Source organism: Phoenix dactylifera, chromosome 9 (assembly GCF_051530095.1).
Source record: "Phoenix dactylifera cultivar Ajwa chromosome 9, Ajwa_hap1_PhDact_Kaust_v1.1, whole genome shotgun sequence".
Classification (NCBI taxonomy): domain Eukaryota; kingdom Viridiplantae; phylum Streptophyta; class Magnoliopsida; order Arecales; family Arecaceae; genus Phoenix; species Phoenix dactylifera.
In genome coordinates, this window is record NC_143198.1 from 11,942,113 (window position 1) to 11,960,328 (window position 18,216).

Consider the following 18,216-nt stretch of genomic DNA (forward strand, 5'->3'; position numbering starts at 1 on the left):
TATTGGCTTTGCTTAATTCCATGGCTTCAATCTTCCTAGTCAGATTAGCAATTTTTACATTGACATCATTATCATCTTTAATAAGATATATTCCTCCTTTTGCATTAGGTGCTATTTTTGATTTTTCATTTTTATCTGTTGTATCCCAAGCTTGTGCATTTTCTGCTAAAAGATCAAAATAATCCCAAGCTTCATTTGGTTCCTTACTCATGAATTCACCATTACACATCATTTCTACAAATTGTCTCATATTGGAGGACAAACCATCATAAAAGAAACTAATGACCCTCCAAATTTCATATCCATGATGTGGGCAAGCAAGGAGAAGGTCCTTAAATCTTTCCCAACACTGAAAAAATGTTTCTCCATCTTTTTGTGCAAAGTTCATGATATTTCTTCTAAGTGTGTTTGTTTTATGTGTTGGGAAGAATTTCTTTAAAAATTCTCTTGTCATTTCTTGCCAGGTAGCTATGGTCCTAGGCCTTAAGGAGTGTAACCATGACTTAGCTTTTTCCTTTAAAGAAAAAGAAAATAACTTAAGCTTAACTACCTCTTCAGTGACATCATTGAAATGAAGTGTTGAACATACTTCATCAAATTCTTTCAGATACAAATAGGGACTTTCAGAATCAAGTCCGTGAAACTTTGGAAGTAATTGGATTATTCCTGGTTTCATGTCAAAAGCTCCCGCAGCAGTAGGAATAACCATACAGGATGGGGTACTGGTCCTAGTGGGTTGTAGATAATCACGAAGCGTTCTAATAGGTAAGTCATCTTGAAATTCATTATCTCCCTGATTACTACCATTATCTTCCATTTGATTATCTGAACTTTTATCCCTAGATTCAACTCGGAATAATCTTTTCGTTTTATCCCTTTGCCACAACCGCATATACTGACCAATTAACCAGTTGACTTTTTATTATTATATTATTATTATTATTTATTTATTTATTTATTTTGTATATATATATATATATATTAGAGTTTTGGATGAGTATGAATATTGCCTAAAGCTATGAATATTGACACCCTGCTGCTAAAATTATTCACAATCAAATAGTATCAAAGCATAGCACCCTTATTTCTAATGTTTTCCTAAAAATTTCTAGACAGCTCCTAACTGGTTTAAAGAGTACACTTAAGCCTCCAATCCGGTCTAATAACCTAATCGACCAGGTAAGCTCCCAGGTAAGTGGAGGGGTCACGATGCGTGTAGCAAAGGTCCCACTTAAAACTCACTTTCCTCGAACAGAAACTGTCTCCCTTTAATCACTTAGAGGGACAAAGCTTGCCTAGACATCGACCGGGGTCATAGAGCGAAATTGGTGCAACTTTCAGTGGTCTTCGTCCTATTGAGCTCGATTATCCTTAGAGGCCAACGTCTAGTTGATTTTAATTAGGCTTAGGATATTTATGCACTTGGATGATTTTTGGGCTAAGGACGAGTGATGAAATCCCGACCTTATCTTGTTAATGGGTTCAGCCCTTAGATTATTTTATGCAAATGCTTTATACTATATGCAACAATCAAGAAGATTTTTAACATTTTATGTCATGACATTAAATTGCATTTGAATAGTTGATCAAGCAAACTAGCTAAATTTTTTTCTTCTTTTTATTTATTTATTATTTTTATTGTTTTATTATTATAATTAAAAATAAATTTTTTTTTTTATTTTTTTTTTTAAAACAAGAGTAAAATTCTTATCTAGGAAAAATAGGACTAGTATGAGCAAAACAGAAAAATTAATTTAAATACTCACGGCCGGAGTTCGTTCACTCCGGGAATCCAAAAATGTGATCTTGATCTTCCTCGTTACTGGTCCTGCTTTGTGTCGCCCTTGAATCTGAAAAGATTTGAAATTTCAGCTGTATTAAAAATAAAGAAAAATTGAAGAACTAAAAATAAAAAATTGAAATTTTCAGCCTTGTTCTCGTTCGCACGTTGCAAATCCCCGGCAACGGCGCCAAAAACTTACTACGATTTTAATCTTGCTCTTTTAAAAAAAGAAAATTAAACGTAGGATACCCCAAGTATAGGGTGTAGCAAAGTAATATTCTCGGTGAGACCGAGATCAAATCCACAGGGATTTGACAGTGAACAAAAACTAAAGGCTAAATAATATTCGAATTGACAAAATATAACTAAGGCATCAGGATTCAGCCTAGCACTTCATCATGGTTTTCTTAAAATCATCTATTATCTCAGTTAAATAGATTTAGTTTTATGGGCAGCATTACAGTAATTCTATTTTAAACTACAGGGATTTCTAAGCATCTGTTATACCCGAGAGAAATAACAAATCAAAGAAAATATATAAGTTTGAAATAATTTTTATAAATTTACTGCACCATAAATCAAAAAGAAAAACATTAAAATCCCATTGATGATTAAATGAAATACATGAAGAAATTGCTAGGCTTTTTCCTAGCCTTAGCTAGAGAAGATTTAGCTACTCATATGAAATGGAAACATTTTTATAAAAAGGAATTGTAAAGAATAACTTAAAATAAACATAAATCCCTTTTTCCTTTTTTTTTTCTTTGGTTCAGAAAACAGGATGCTCTGTTTTCTTCTCCCGGTTGCTTCCTCCCTTCCGTGGCCTCTTCTCCTCTCTCGCTCGGCTGGGAAAGAAATGGATGTTGGCTTCCCTTGTTCCGTGGCTTCCACTCGCTTCCTCCTTTTCCTCCACCGTGTGGTTCTCTCCTTCCTCGTCGGCTGATTTCCCTCCTTTCGTCCGGCTGGAAAGATTGGAAGAGGAGATGCTCCCTTCTCGCCTCCCCCTGGTTGCTTGCTCGGCTGCCTTCTTATAGCATGTTGAAGAGGCCGGATGAAATGCGGCTGAGATGCGGGGTGGAGGGATTTGCGAATATGGGAACACTCCTCGTGGATGGAATTAATTTGCTGGGAACGGTTGGAAAACGATCGGATGCATGGAATACGTGGATGGCCGTTGGGGTGTTGAGAAGACTCCTCGGCTGGAAGCTCTATTCCGAAATGGATGATCCGATTGCATGTGCTGGGAGGTCACGGACGGTTGGAAGATGCTGGGAAGCTCCTCGGCGTTAGGAGTTTGAACATTGAAGAAGTTTGAGCTGCAGTCATTGATGTTGGATTTGTGGATAAGCTGAGAAGAAACGGGGGAGACGGAAGGACTCTGATGAATGCTGGGATGTTGCAGACGTTTGGGAAGTTAAGAAGACTCGGCTTGGGACTCTTCTCCTCCGATGGCTGCTGGCCTCCTCCCTTTCCGTCGCACGCTCCACGCTTGGATGAGCTGGGAAGAAACAGGAGAAACGGAAAGATGCTGATGAGATGCCATTTGGAATTGAAGAGCTGGTTTAGCTTAGGTCTCTTGGATTAATTTCACTCAAACACAAATAAAACATTAATTAATTAATTTTATTAATAAAAATTAACTATAATACTAATTAAGATAATATAAAAATTATACTTTTGTACTCTCATCAATTCCGGCATCTAATAACTTCACCACTTCTTTCTTGACTACCTCCTTCATGTTAGGATTGAGTCTTCTTTGCATTTCTCGGGTGGGCTTTGCATCATCTTCGAGATGAATTCGATGCATACAAACAGAGGGGTCAACCCCTTTCAAATCGGCTACAGACCATCCTATGGCATGTTTATTCTCTTCTAGTATCCTTAAAAGTTTACCCTCCTGTTCAGTAGATAAGTTGGCTGGGATGATTACAGGGAGGCTATCTTCTGGTCCTAGAAACGCATACTTAAGATTTGTCGGAAGTGGTTTCAACTCAAGTTTAGGTGGAGAATCAATGGAAGGACAAAGTGGTGTGCTAGCAATGAGGGGAAGGGGTTCATGTCGGATCTTCCAAGGGAACTCATAGGAGATTGATTGTCGAGTAAGATGTTAACTTCTTCTACGGCCTTGTCTATATCAAAGTTGTCAATGTCAAAATGGGCCAAACATGCCTCTAAGGGGTCATTTTCTACGATATAGGGAAGAGCATTCTCTACAAGATCATCCATTTCGTCAATTAGGCAACACTCGTCTTCCCTCACATGTTGGTCAGCGGCATGAAACACATTTAACTTAATTTTTATGTTCCCAAATGATATATCCATTACCCCAGTTCTACAGTTGATACATGCATTGGCTGTCGCTAAAAAGGGACGACCAAGAATCACAGGAATTTATTTTTTTAGGTTGGGCACATGTTCCATGTCAAGGACGATAAAATCTACTGAAAAATAGAATTTGTCTACCTTGACAAGAAAATCTTCAATCATCCCCCTTGGCATCTTCACCGATCTATCAGCCAATTGTAAAGATACCGAGGTAGGTTTCAATTCACCCAACCCAAATTTTTCATAGACTGAATAGGGTAGAAGATTCACACTTGCCCCTAGATCTAAAAGTGCTCGATCAATGGAGTTATCTCCTATGACACAGAAAATAGTGGGAGCGCCAGGATCTTTGAATTTTGGAGGGGTGTTGTGTTGGAGAATGGAACTTACCTGCTCAGTTAGGAGGATCTTTTTAGGCACATGTGTCCTAGATTTCCGCTTTTGGGTGCAAAGGTCTTTGAGAAATTTGGCATAGGAGGGAACTTGTTTGATGGCATCAAGGAGTGGGAGGTTGATTTTAACTTATTTGAAGACCTCCATCATCTCTTCTAATGAAGTTCCCTTCTTGCCAAAGGGAGAGGGTGCATTAAGTGCTTCAGGGAATGGAGCCTTTGGAATGTGGGTTGTGGCAGATGGTGGACTAGCTGAAGAAGGTTTTGGGTTTTCATGTGATACATTCCTCTCCTCTTCTTCATCTTCCTTATTGTTACCCTCCCCAACCTTATTATCTATTATACGTCCACTCCTTAGGGTAGTCAAAGCATTGGCTTGCTCATGATTTAGTCGAGTTTCTTGAGCCACGTATTGTCCCCTAGGATTACTCATTGGTTGACTTGGAAGCTTACCTTCCTCTCGCTTGTTTAATGCATTGGCTAGTTGACCCATTTGGGATTCTAGCTTAGCAATTGATTGCATGTGAGAGTGCAATAGTTGTGTGTTTGCCTCCAAACCTTGAAGGGCAGTCAATACTTTCTCCTCAAAGGCTGTATTTCTTTAGGTTGGAGGAGGAGGGTGTTGAAATTGAGTTGAGGGACGGTAGAGATGAAAATTTTGGAAGTAGGGTTGGGCATTATTCGAAGCTTGCTGCCTCCAAGAAAAATTTGGATGATTCCGCCATCCCGGATTATATGTATTCGAAAATGGGTCATTACCCGGTCTAGGCTGTGTCTGAGCAGCATTGATGTGTTCTTGCATGAGTTCGGGGAATTGGGGCGCTGAGGGGCACTCATGAATAGGGTGCGATGGGCTAGAACAGATGGCACACACTTGTGCTTGGGACGAGATAATGATATGTCCTCCTATCATCAATTGATCAATCTTATGGAACAATGCATCTACCTTGCTAGACAGGTCCATGGAATGACTTATTTCACAAATGGTCCCTTTTCTTTGAGAACTCAGGGGTACTTGACGAGAACAGGAAGCATGGTGGAGGGAGTTTTCATTAAGATTTTCAAATAATTGCCATGCTTCATGCTCATTTTGAAGCATGAAAGTCCCCCCGCATGCAGCATCGATCATCTGACGGTTTCATTCAGTCAATCCGTCATAGAAACATTGCACTAGCTACCACTTAGGTATTTGATGATGAGGGCATTTACGGATTAGGTCCCGAAATCTCTCCCAAGTTTCATGAAATTCTTCTCCCTCAGTTTGGGAGAAGCTTGTAATGGCACGTCTAAACTGGTTCGTTCTTCCTATGGGAAAGTATTTTTTAAGGAATTCTTGTTGCATTTGATCCCAAGAATGAATCAATTAGCTTTTAAAGAATTCAGCCATTGTTTGGCTCTATCTTTAAGGGAGAAAGGGAATAATCTAAGTTTCAGAGCATCATCAGTGAAGTTCTGAATCTTGACAGTGGTGCAAATCTCAAGGAATTCATCTAGGTGTTTATATGATTCTTCGTTGGTGAGCCGATAAAAAGATGGGAGCATTTGGATCACATGGGGATGAAGACGATGTCGTAGCTACCTGGATGCGGAAAACGCCTGGCGGGATGCATCGCGGGAGAAGAGGAATGGAAGGCTGGTGGGAGCCGATCACGGCTTGGAGCTGGGAATCGATCGCGGAGGATTTGGGAGCGTTACTTTGAAACGAGGATCTGTGTGTGTTGCTTTGAAACGAGGATCTGGGTGTGCTGGGGAGGATTTGAAATCAACGGCATAAAAGTCTCCCCTGTTTCAGCTAGTAAAGAAAGAATGGCAAGTCCGTTGGATGGCTGCTGATCTGGGAAGAATAGGGGAATTGGCTTTGGATTGGAGGTGGGTCATGATCATTGACTTGTCCTCGAGTCCAACGTCATTTAAATTTAATTCTCGCTAAACTGCTTCAGACTGAACTCAACCAGATAAAATAAACAAGACCATGACTTAATAAGAAGGGTTAATCAAACATTTTTTCCATATAAAAATAATTAATTATAACTTTCAATCTACTCAGGACCAAAACCCATTTAATTATAACCTTAGTTTGATTACAACTCTATCAGGTCACCAAACCGGGTCAAAACAAGATTGCAACCAAGAGGGAGACAAGTTCAGAGTCTGGTTTAAGAAAAGAATTATCTACTTCTTACCATATTTTAAATTTATTTAAATGATTATTCAATTTCATGGTAAAATACGTATTTATCAGTTTAAGAACATTGATAAGTGCTATGGAAAGATAACTAAATTATAAATTATTCAGCACTTATCACTTACTCTCTGAGTAAGGGGAGCCTCCCACCTGCTTACCTGGCCAATTGTTCGATTATCTCTTATGAAGAGCTCAAGTTGCAAACACTAAGATATGATTAACCAATATTAAGTCTATAGGTCTTCCACCGTAGTAGAGCTGCTAAGGTCTTTCTGGTGTTGACTTGTCTCGGCTGGACACAGTGGGCAAGTTGCATCGGGGGGCTGGACCTCTCTATAGATATGAGATGTTGTAGGGGTAAAGGTGGGGTTGGGCACCAATAACTGTTAGGTGAGGACCCAATGACGACTTTATTTCTATGGTTATACGGTGGGTCTGACTTAACTAAGGAATGGGACCAATAACTGTTAGGTGAGGTCTTCATGACTTAGAGACCAAGTAGCACTGCAACATGCTTGAGAAGCATTGTACAACAGTTGTACACTCATCCATTTATGTGTCACCAATAACTGTTAGGTCAGGTGGCATGTAAATCGGTGGGACTGCAGTACCCACTAGAAATCCTAGTCGTGTAGGTTTTCCATTTTCCTACCAGGGGAGTGTGAGGAATTCGAGAAAATAGTGGGAGGTACATTTGTTCTAAAAGACCCTAGAACAAATTAGGATCAAGTACAAAATTCTAACTAGAATCTTTACTCTCTGAGGATTATAAAGTCAGCTTCTAGATTTTTAACTCATATCCTATAGAACAACCGTTTGACCAAACCCAATTATAAAGACTGGCTCAGCAAATTACAAAATAGTTTTGAATTATGAGAAATTAGGATATGTGCTAGACCACGGAATCCCTGTGTTACCAATCTGTCCAATCACTGATTAGCGTAAGACGCATGTTAAGTGGACGAACAATGACAATAAAGTTAGGTGCTGCACAATGGCATGTATGTCCAATGAATTACAATGCCAGCATGAGAACATGAGACTGCCAGGGACATATTAAATCACCTGCAAGAGTTGTATGGTGATCAGAGTCGTGCAGCATGTTTTGAAGTGTCCAAGAGGCTCTTCAAGGCAAAGATACGTGAGGGGCAGTCTGTCCACGATCACTGTTTGACTATGATCAAAGACATAGAGGAGCTTGAGAAGCTCGGTATGACCATGTATAAGGAATTGCAAATAGATCTGATCCTACAATCCCTTCTAGATTCATATGAACAGTTTATAGTAGACTACCATATGAACAAGATTGTATGCACCAAAACAAAATTGTTAAATAAATTGGTAACTACCTTAGGGACCTTGAAGAGTTCAAGGGGCATCGTTCTCGCTGTCGAGTTGGTTTCTACTTCCAAGAGAGAGTCTATCTGGAAGAAAAAGAAGCCTGCAAAGAAGCAAAAAAAGAACAAGAAGCCAAGTAAGGAAGTTCCAAGAAAAAGGCCAATTGCAAGAAAAAGTGTTTCCATTGCATAATGGACGGCCATTGGAAGAGGAACTGTCCTACATACATGGGAAGCATAAAGAACATGAAGGGTGACAGATCTTCAGAAGGTATGTCAGAAATGCTCAGGATACTTAGGGACTGTTACCTATTGCTAGCAGAAATTTAATTTCTGTATCTTGTTTAGCCCAAAAAGATTTTTATAAGACTACTGTTCCATTTATTTGAGAAATAAATTGGTTCAACGTGGTTTTATGATTGACAATCTCTATCACATACATATGGATGTATCTATGAATGTATCTGAGAAAACAATGAATACCATAGGATCTAATAGATCCAGAAATGAGATAAATTTAAAGTATTTGTGGCACCTCAGGCTTGGCCATATAGGAGAAGACAGAATAAACAAATTGGAGAAACATGAGCTTTTGGGCTCATTGACTTTCGAGTCATATTCGATTTGTAAATTCTGCCTTCGAGGAAAGATGGCTAAATTATCCTTTGTAGGACACAGGGAGGTCCACTGAAATACTTACCCTAGTACACACTGATGTGTGTGGCCTACTCGATGTGCAGGCTAGGGGTTGTAATTTTTTACTTCATCTACCGATAATTACTCACGGTATGGATATGTGTATGATACACAAATCTAAAATTTTTGAAAGGTTCAAAGAGTTGAGATATGAAGCAGAAAAATAAACAGAAAAACTCATTAAGGTTCTTCGATTAGATCGAGGAAGTGAATATCTTAGTGGAGAGTTCTGTAATTATCTCAAGGAGAATGGTGTAGTTTCATAATGGACTCCTTCTGGTACACCTCAGCTCAACGAAGTGTCAGAAAGGAGGAATCAGACTTTATTGGATATGGTCCGGTCCATGATGAGCTTCACTGATTTATCCTTGTTTCTTTAGATAAATACTCTATTTTCAGCTATTTACTTATTGAATAGAATTTCCTCTGAGGATGATAGTGTTATTTTGATGATTAACAAGCAATTATCTAGAGCATGCTATAAGTTAAATTGATACTTCATTTATAAGTTCATTACTCTCAGTATATTTGTTTAAATTGAAAATATATATATGTTCTTGTTCATTTGAATGGATCTAACCTTGAGAATGCAGCAAAGTGTGGATTGAGTCGACCCAAAGATTGTTTGAGTCGACCCCGGCACATCAAGAAATCATTTGGCACACTCCTGCAAAAATGGCACAGATGAACAGTTGGTTGGGTCGACCCAAGGTAAGCATGAGTCGACCCAAACTTCAAGAACCTCAAAATATGAAGGAAAAATGGTTCTCTGGATTTACTGAGAGGGTCGACCCAAGATGAAGTTGAGTCGACCCAAGCTTGAGTCGACCCAAAGAAAGGTTGAGTCGACCCAAGTGAAGAAAGGCTGAAATTCAAGGCTCTGAATTTTCTGAAGCTGACCTTGGGTCGACCCAAGAAAAATGTTGAGCTGACCCAAGGTTTGAGTCGACCCAAAGAAAGGTTGGGTCGACCCAAGGCAACAGAAGGCTGAATTTCAAGTTTCTGTGTTTTCTGAGAGGGTCGACCCAAGGAATGTTTGAGTCGACCCAAGTGAAGGTTGGGTCGACCCAAGGACAGGTTGAGCCGACCCAAACACGGGCTGAACATAACGGCTAGTTGTGCAGAAATGCTTTTTGGACTCCCAACGGCTATAAACAGCTAGTTTCTTCAATCCAACGGTCAGAAAGGACTATTTGGAGGTTGGAGAAGTATTTAAGAGGGAGTATTCATCAGAGGAAGCAAGCTTTTGGGAAAATACATTAAGTGCATTCAAGAGAGAACCCTAGCAAGGCAAGCTTCATCCAAGGGCTTCATTCAAGAATCAAAGAAAGGGATTGAGCAGATTCAAAGAGTCATCAAGAGCTCCATCCTTCCTTGAAGAAGTGAAGCATCCTTGACAAAGAAGAGAGAAGCCACTTCAAAGCGATAAATATTTTCTAACTCTTCTTTGTAGTTTATATTGTTTTATATGCTCATTTAGGAGTTTGAATCTTTCTTTTTGTTTGTCAAACTACTTGTTGTAAGGTTTGTTGGTAAGCCCGTAAAACCAACATTGTAGGTTGTTGGTAAGCCCGTAAAACCAACGTAGGTTGTTGGTAAGCCCGTAAAACCAACGTAGGTTGTTGGTAAGCCCGTAAAACCAACGTAGGTTGTTGGTAACCCCGTAAAACCAACGTAGGTTGTTGGTAAGCCCGTAAAACCAACGTAGGTTGTTGGAAACCCCGTAAAACCAACATAGGTTCTTGGTAAGCCCGTAAAACCAATTGTGAAGGTTTGTTGGTGAGCCCGTAAAACCAACATAGGTTCTTGGTGATCCCGAAAAACCAAATTGTAAAGGTTTTGGATTGTGAGCCCGGAAAACAATCCTACTGTAATCCGAGGGGTTATAGTAAAATTCCCAAGGGGACGCTTGGGGAGTGGACGTAGGTGCCTTGGGGTGCACCGAACCACTATATATCGCTGTGTTTGTGTTGTGCTTGTTCTTATGCTTATTCTTGCATTATCTTTCATCTTTACTCTAGTTTAATTCATTCAAGTAATTTATGAAAGCATTCACCGCACTTAATTACGAAAGTTTTTAAAAGCACTAAAATTTAGAAAAATCCAATTCACCCCCCCTCTTGGATTGTCACCTTGGGCAACAAGTGGTATCAGAGCAAGGTGCTCTAATAGTACCCATTGATCTCACAATCAAGAGTTAAAGATCATGACAACCCAAGTGGGATGTTCTATACGAGAGGGACAATTAATTGATAGACCACCTCTATTTAATGGCACAAACTACACTTATTGGAAAGCTAGAATGAGGATATTCATTCAAGCTTCAAACTATGAATTATGGTACATCATTACCAGAGGCCCTCACTCACTCTCTCACACTATTAATGAAAAAGACTTAGCACAATTGAATGCTAATGCTATGAACATACTATATTGTGCTATCCATGAAACTGAATTTAATAAAATCTCTGCATGCTTATCTGCTAAGGAAATCTGGGATACTTTAGAAAATATCTATGACAATATTCAGATTAGCTCACATGTGCTTCAATTACATACTAACAGTGAGCCTGCAGAAAACGATGTTGAATCTCCCAATCCAGAAGAAAGAACAACAAATGAAGAATTCGGTGATGAAAACAAGGATCCATGCCCAAACACCGAAAAATTCAAAAGCTTCCTAAAGACAAAGAAGAAGAGGAAGCAAGAAGAAAGGAAGAAAGAGATAAAAAGCAAGAAAGCCTTGACTAAGGAAGAGTCAAGCAAGAAAATGAAAGTGAGGAGCAACAATAATGATACTAGCTCCAAAGAACTACAAGAGGTAACTAACTTATGCTTTATGGCACAAGAAGATAAGGTAAAATCTGAATCTGATTTCACACCTAATGAATTTCAGGAAGAATTCTCTTATGATGAACTATTAAATGCTTTTCATGATTTGTATGGTGAATGTAGAAAATTAGCTACGAAAAATAAAAATCTTAAAAAGATAAATCTGGAAATATTAGAAGAAAGAAATTCTTCCGCTAAAATGAGAGACAAATTAAACTCTGAGAATGAACGCTTAAGATTAAATTCGGAAGAATTGATTCAGAAAAACCAGAATTTAATTAAAGAAAATCAAAACTTAAGTGAAGAAGTTAACCAATTGAAATCTTTTATTAACAAATTCACTGTAAGTTTAGAAAGATTAAAAACGATGTTTGAAAGCCAACATGCTGTTTTTGATAAATCAAGACTTGGTTGGATTCCTTTGCTCAATAATAAACCCCTAAAGAAAAAGGTTATCAATTCGCCAAGCAAACCATCAAATAAGATAACTTATTTCAAACATAAAAAGATTGGGCATAAAAACTTTACCTATGGTTCTAATACAAGCAAATCAAATGATAAAATTATTACAATTAAACAGATTTGGATTCCAAAAGGAACCATATGCACTAACTCCCAAAGACCCAAGCAAGCTTGGGTACCTAAAATGAAAAACTGAGATTATCTTGCAAATGTGTCAAAGCAGCCCTTGAAACTCATGTGAAACTCTTAATTGGGTGCCATGGCACGTGACTTATAAATAAATTTTATTTCATCATTTGTGAATGTAATTTAAATTGTCATTTTATGTCTTGATATGCTTAACTTTATAAATTCAGTTAGGCTATTGAATATTTATTAAATGCCTTGTATGTATGACAAATCTTATCTACACGATCTTAGCATGAAATTTTCTAGTGCTTGCATGATGATAAGAAAACAATGAATGAATATGTATAACTTTCTCCTTCAAGTTTTCAAAATCTAAATTTTCTCTCTAGTATAAATGATAGATGCTGATTTCATGCCTTCATGTTAAAACTTCATTGAGCATAATCTTTGTATCCATGATTAATATCTTTCTCTAAAATTATCTCAAATTCTACTGATTAATTGTAACATGTCATGCTTAACTTGATCATAAAAATCTTTTAAAGCATGAATATTAATTCTTTTAAACTATCACTCATAAGTCAAAATAAAATCCTAATTGCTCTAAAAGAAGATTGCTCAACTCCCTGAAACATGATTATTAGTGTTGAAAACTAAATCATAATCAAAATTTTTGATAGAAACAACTGTTTAAGATAATTTGATTAAAACTCAACTTGTATATCTTATTGATAATTATCTTAAGCAAATAGAATCTAAGCTAAATTAATTCTGAAAATAAAAAAAAAAATTTTTGACCTTGATGAATCCTTCTATTGCCTCACATGCTTGTCCTTGAACCATTTTACTTAATGAAGTTATCTCTTTAGTTCAAGTGACTTGTGCTTGCTTATATTTAGACAATCTCTTGAGTAAAGTGACTTAATGTTCAATTATTGTCATATCTTATGTTGAGTCATCTAGCTAAGAAATATATTGTATGAATGTTTTGTATCTTGAAGAAACTAATGACTTTCCTTCAAAAAAAAAAAGATTTCATTAATGATACAGGATTTATGAGCAAGAAATTTCAACTTGAAGGACACCTCGATGAAAGATACAATAAACATTCCCTTGCAAACAAAAAAAAAGGAGATTTTCTTCAGCCAAGGGTGTAAAGAATCTAAAAGGTATTTGGCTTGAAGAATGCTAAATGCATTGGTAATCTAAACCCTTCTCTTGTGAGTTAGTTGAGCAAAATTAATAGTCTAAAATTATATGGTAGCATGATTAAACATTTAATTGCTAATCTTCTTGATATCATGCTTCATTCTCATGCTAATGATAATTGTTTCATGGTATGATTAAATTGAAGTTCACTTTTGCCTGTATAATGCATAACCATGAAATACACAAGTTTATGCCTCAAGTTTCTAATTCAAAATAACTTGTGATAAGCTATGAATCATTGGGCATAATGAAAATGCTGTTTGCATGATATATATTTATATGCAGCATATTAGATTAATTCTTTATTCTGCTCTTTCATGTAACTACTTGAAAATAACAAAAAGAGAGAGAGATAAAGAAAAAAAAAGAAAATGAACATTGCTCAGAAGAAGTAAAAGCTAAGTAAATACTCCAATCTTAAGTAAAAGCAGCGCAAGCATAATATATTCAGCATATTTGTGAGACTTGTGTGAACATTCTTTTGGAAGGGATAAAATCCGTAATTAATTATATTTAACTAGGGAGAGTTTGGAGTGAATATCTTGTTGCTAAAGAGAACAGTTTAACATTTCTACATTGCTCATTATAGGGATGGTGCCAATGGGGAGGCTAGTGGTAGTACCCGGCACTATTTGACCCAACTATTCGGTGTAGGGCATATTAGGGACGGCACAAGAGGGAGGCTAGTGGTAGTACCTCGTGCCCCTTCCAACTCCACCGGATAGGGAGCAAATAGAATATGGAGCATAGAAAAGTAAAACCGAAAAATAAATGAAGATAATCAAAATGTTCATTGAATGGTTAAAGAAAGAAATTAAAAATTTGGGGAATGAATGATAAATAAATGAAAATATATAAGAAGGTTGTGAAAAATCAAATGAAGTTTCAATCACTTGAAAACACACCTTAAGGATAAAATCAGTGCTAAATTGTATTTAAATAAAAAAAAAATTTTTTTTGAAAAGAATTGATTTTGATCCATGACATGCTTGTTATGTTTTGCATACTTTGAATTATATATTTTCAATATTCAGTTTGAAATGCTTCATGCTTGAATAATTTGATTGAAACATGTTTCTACCAATAGCAAATTTATTTTTCTTTATAACACTCATAATTTGGAATAGGCTTTAACTTTGTATACAAGTTTTTGCTTCACCTTTGACTTCGAAATAACTTGTGCCTCAAAGCCTAATGAAAATTGTTTTACTTGTATTCTATACTCATCAATGATATGTTGGATTTCTCTTGTACTCTCTTGATCAAAAATAAAATTTCTTATTAAATCGGTTCCAATGCTTGAATGTTTGAAAAATTACATAAAGAATTTTTCTAAAAATATTTTTGAAAGAAATTTTAGATTTGTCGTTCATGATCACCTTTGAAATCTGAAAGTTGAATATATTTATAAAAAGAAGAAGAAAAGGATAATCTGAATTTGCAAATTAGGCAGAATGAATTGATTATAATTTATCTTTCAACTTGCCTAACATTAGTACATAATGTCCTCCAATTTGTACCAAAATTCAATATGAATTACAAAGATTCTGGATGTGCTCTAATGTTTTTGAAATATGTGTTTTCAATCTTAATGATTTAAGATGAGCTACAATGTGAAGATACATATCTCAAATTACAACTTTGAAAGCCTCCTTGAGAATCTTTATGAAATTCAGAATCTGATTTTATATAAAAGCTTAAACTCAACATGAATTTCTAGATAAAATTACAGCTTAAGAAAAATAGAATAATTCTGATGCCTTGATTGCTTGCCCCGATACGCATCTGAAACATATCATTTCTTATCTTCAAAGTGTACTAATATTGGTCTGAATGATGTGTCTTTTGATGATCTTGATTGCAAACAAATATTTTTAATATATGATTTTATTTTGATATTGAAAAGATTTATTGTGCTTCATATATTATATTGCTGAAAAACCTTGATTAAGAAATTGAGTTCTATAAATACATATATTTCAATGATCATCTATATATTTTTTCCTCTCCTACATTGTTAAAGACTTTCATCAAAATATATATGTATATATATTATTAAAAGAGTGAATGATCTCAAGTCTAGAAATATTTCAGCTCACTCAAATGATTCTTAAAAGAAAGAAAATGTAAATGCTTTTGAAAGAATTTGAGCTTCAAATGAATCATTTTCTGATTAATATTTCAGTACATTTTCTCAAAGATTAAGAGGAAGCATAACTTGTTCTTAAAAGATTAAAAAGAGTGATTGCTATAAATTTTGAATAATTCTAGATCACTCTACATTCTTGATATCATAAAGGTTCAGTTTTATTCACGTTTATCATTAAAATCTGAAATTCAACTAAAGATAAGAGAAAGAATACTAAATGTGAAGTGGTATTAAACTTTGTGCTTCGTTGAATATCTTTTGAAAATTGGATTTTTATCTGTACTTAATTGGTAAATCACTTGTTTTGAAAACTAAGTGAAAAGGATTCCATTTGTCTTAGTATTGGAAATTTACTTTGGAATCTACTAATGAGTTCTTATTGGCTTGCACTTTAGTGTTTCAATCATGAGCCAATTCATTTTAATTGATTTTGATGCTATGATCTTTAAAGGAGTAAAAGAAAGTCTTTAAGAGAGGTTTAAAAGAACTTTCAAAGCCCTGAATTTTATATATCCTACATTGCATAAATTCATGTCTTGTTGTCTATGCCCCAATACTTTTATATCATGAAAGAACTTTAAAGTCATTAAGAATTAAGGATTCAACATAATCTTATGTTTTTCAAGTATATAAGGTTTGATCTATATTTGATCTTATACTATACTCTGAAAATTAATTAGATTGCTCTCATTTTGCTATATACTTAATATATTAAAAAAAAAATGTTGGATTTTCATCCGTGCCTTTCTTTGAATATTATTCTTGATACTCCCTAAAATAACTTGAAAAAGATTCCATCTACACTTGATTTCAAAACTATCCTTGGAATCTACATTTAGAGATCACTTCCGGCTTACATCGTAAATATCTCATTCCTAAAGCCAAACAAAGAGAAATAAGATGTCACTTTATTAGGGATCATGTGCAAAATGGAAACATATGTGTTGAGCATATATGCACTGAAAAACAATTAGCCGACATACTCACAAAACCCTTGAGTGAAGATAGATTCTGCACGCTAAGGAGAGAATTAGGTATATGTGATCCTTTTTATTGAAGAAATATAAAAGGGAGCAAGTAGTCTCATGATACATTCCTCCAATTTCTAAAAATCTATGAAACATGAGTCAAACTTGTTATCTATAGATTCCTTACTCATGTATCATTGTCCCAGAAAGAATTTATAAGGATCGGAAGCAAGGAAAATTTTTAGAAGCAAAAAGGAAGAGAAAAGAAAAATTCTGCACTTGGGTCAACCCAACCCAGAATAGGGTCGACCCAACGTTGAGTCGACCCAAGAAGTTTCTTGAGTCGACCCAACGTCGGGATCCCACTGTTAAAAGGGGGACCCGTGAGCTATCTAGGGCACTGTTTACCCTTTGTCTTCTTCCGAAAACCCTATTTCCCACTCTCAAATCTTCTCCAATCATCTCCAAACAGTAGATTACTTCAATATCTTGGAGAAATGGGACCCGAGAGAGCCGTAGCCAAGCAATCCGAGAGAGTCTCACGATCTATGTTTAGAGCCTAGGCTAGATATCTAGTTCTCATATGTATCTTGTTTTTTTCCTTATATCTTTAAATCTTGATTGAGGAACATTGTACTTATCTTTATTTTGGGCATTAATGTATGAAAATGTTCCTATTTTGATCAATGAAGTCTGAAGTTTGTTCCTTATTGCATCCTTTCCCATATATATGTTTTTGATGATAACAAAAAGGGGGAGAAGAGAAGAAAAGAGTATATAAAGGGGGAGAAGAAAAGAGTATATAAAGGGGGAGAAGAAAAGATAGAGTATTCAATTTAAGAAAAGAAAGAGCACTTCATTTGAGAAGTAAAGAAAGAGTATTAATTTTGGGAGAAGTAAAGATATGTATAACAAAAAGGGGAGAAGTAAAAATAGTGTTTAGAGTATGTTAAGAAAAGAGGAATAAATGGGCAAACAAATTGGAAATCATATAAGAAAGCTTATACATTTAAGGGGGAGCAATTTGTAACAATGAAAATCATCAAATCAAAAATTTCTATCACAATTCAGAATTTGGCAAATAAAAATTCAGAATTTGGCACGCACCTCTAGCACCCCGATACATAAGCTGAAACTCATATTTTATCCCAAATTTTTCAAGTTTCATTGCTAATGAATTATAAATGAAAGGAGGAGCAATTCAAAAAGTCAAATTGGCAACATTTGAATGATATAGGGGGAGATTTCACAAGGATATATGAAAAGCTGAAATTCAGCAACTTAATCCCTTTTATAAACTGATTTTAAAGACAAGTATCAATAGGCTTATACTCTTTATTTTGTAATCATCAAAAAGGGGGAGATTGAGGATGATAGTGTTATTTTGATGATTAACAAGCAATTATCTAGAGCATGCTATAAGTTAAATTGATACTTCATTTATAAGTTCATTACTCTCAGTATATTTGTTTAAATTGAAAATATATATATGTTCTTGTTCATTTGAATGGATCTAACCTTGAGAATGCAGCAAAGTGTGGATTGAGTCGACCCAAAGATTGTTTGAGTCGACCCCGGCACATCAAGAAATCATTTGGCACACTCCTGCAAAAATGGCACAGATGAACAGTTGGTTGGGTCGACCCAAGGTAAGCATGAGTCGACCCAAACTTCAAGAACCTCAAAACATGAAGGAAAAATGGTTCTCTGGATTTACTGAGAGGGTCGACCCAAGATGAAGTTGAG

General features: G+C 35.9%; 2 non-coding genes across 2 annotated transcripts; both read left to right on the forward strand.

The window, feature by feature from the left end:
* Positions 1-299: 299 nt before the first annotated feature.
* On the forward strand, positions 300-406 carry LOC113461408 (small nucleolar RNA R71). Its single transcript, XR_003383667.3, has one exon. It is a non-coding gene; the product is annotated as a small nucleolar RNA R71 (small nucleolar RNA).
* Positions 407-5,690: 5,284 nt separating this feature from the next.
* Positions 5,691-5,796, forward strand: LOC113461650 (small nucleolar RNA R71). The gene has a single exon (XR_005510241.1). It is a non-coding gene; the product is annotated as a small nucleolar RNA R71 (small nucleolar RNA).
* The last annotated feature ends 12,420 nt before the right edge of the window (positions 5,797-18,216 follow it).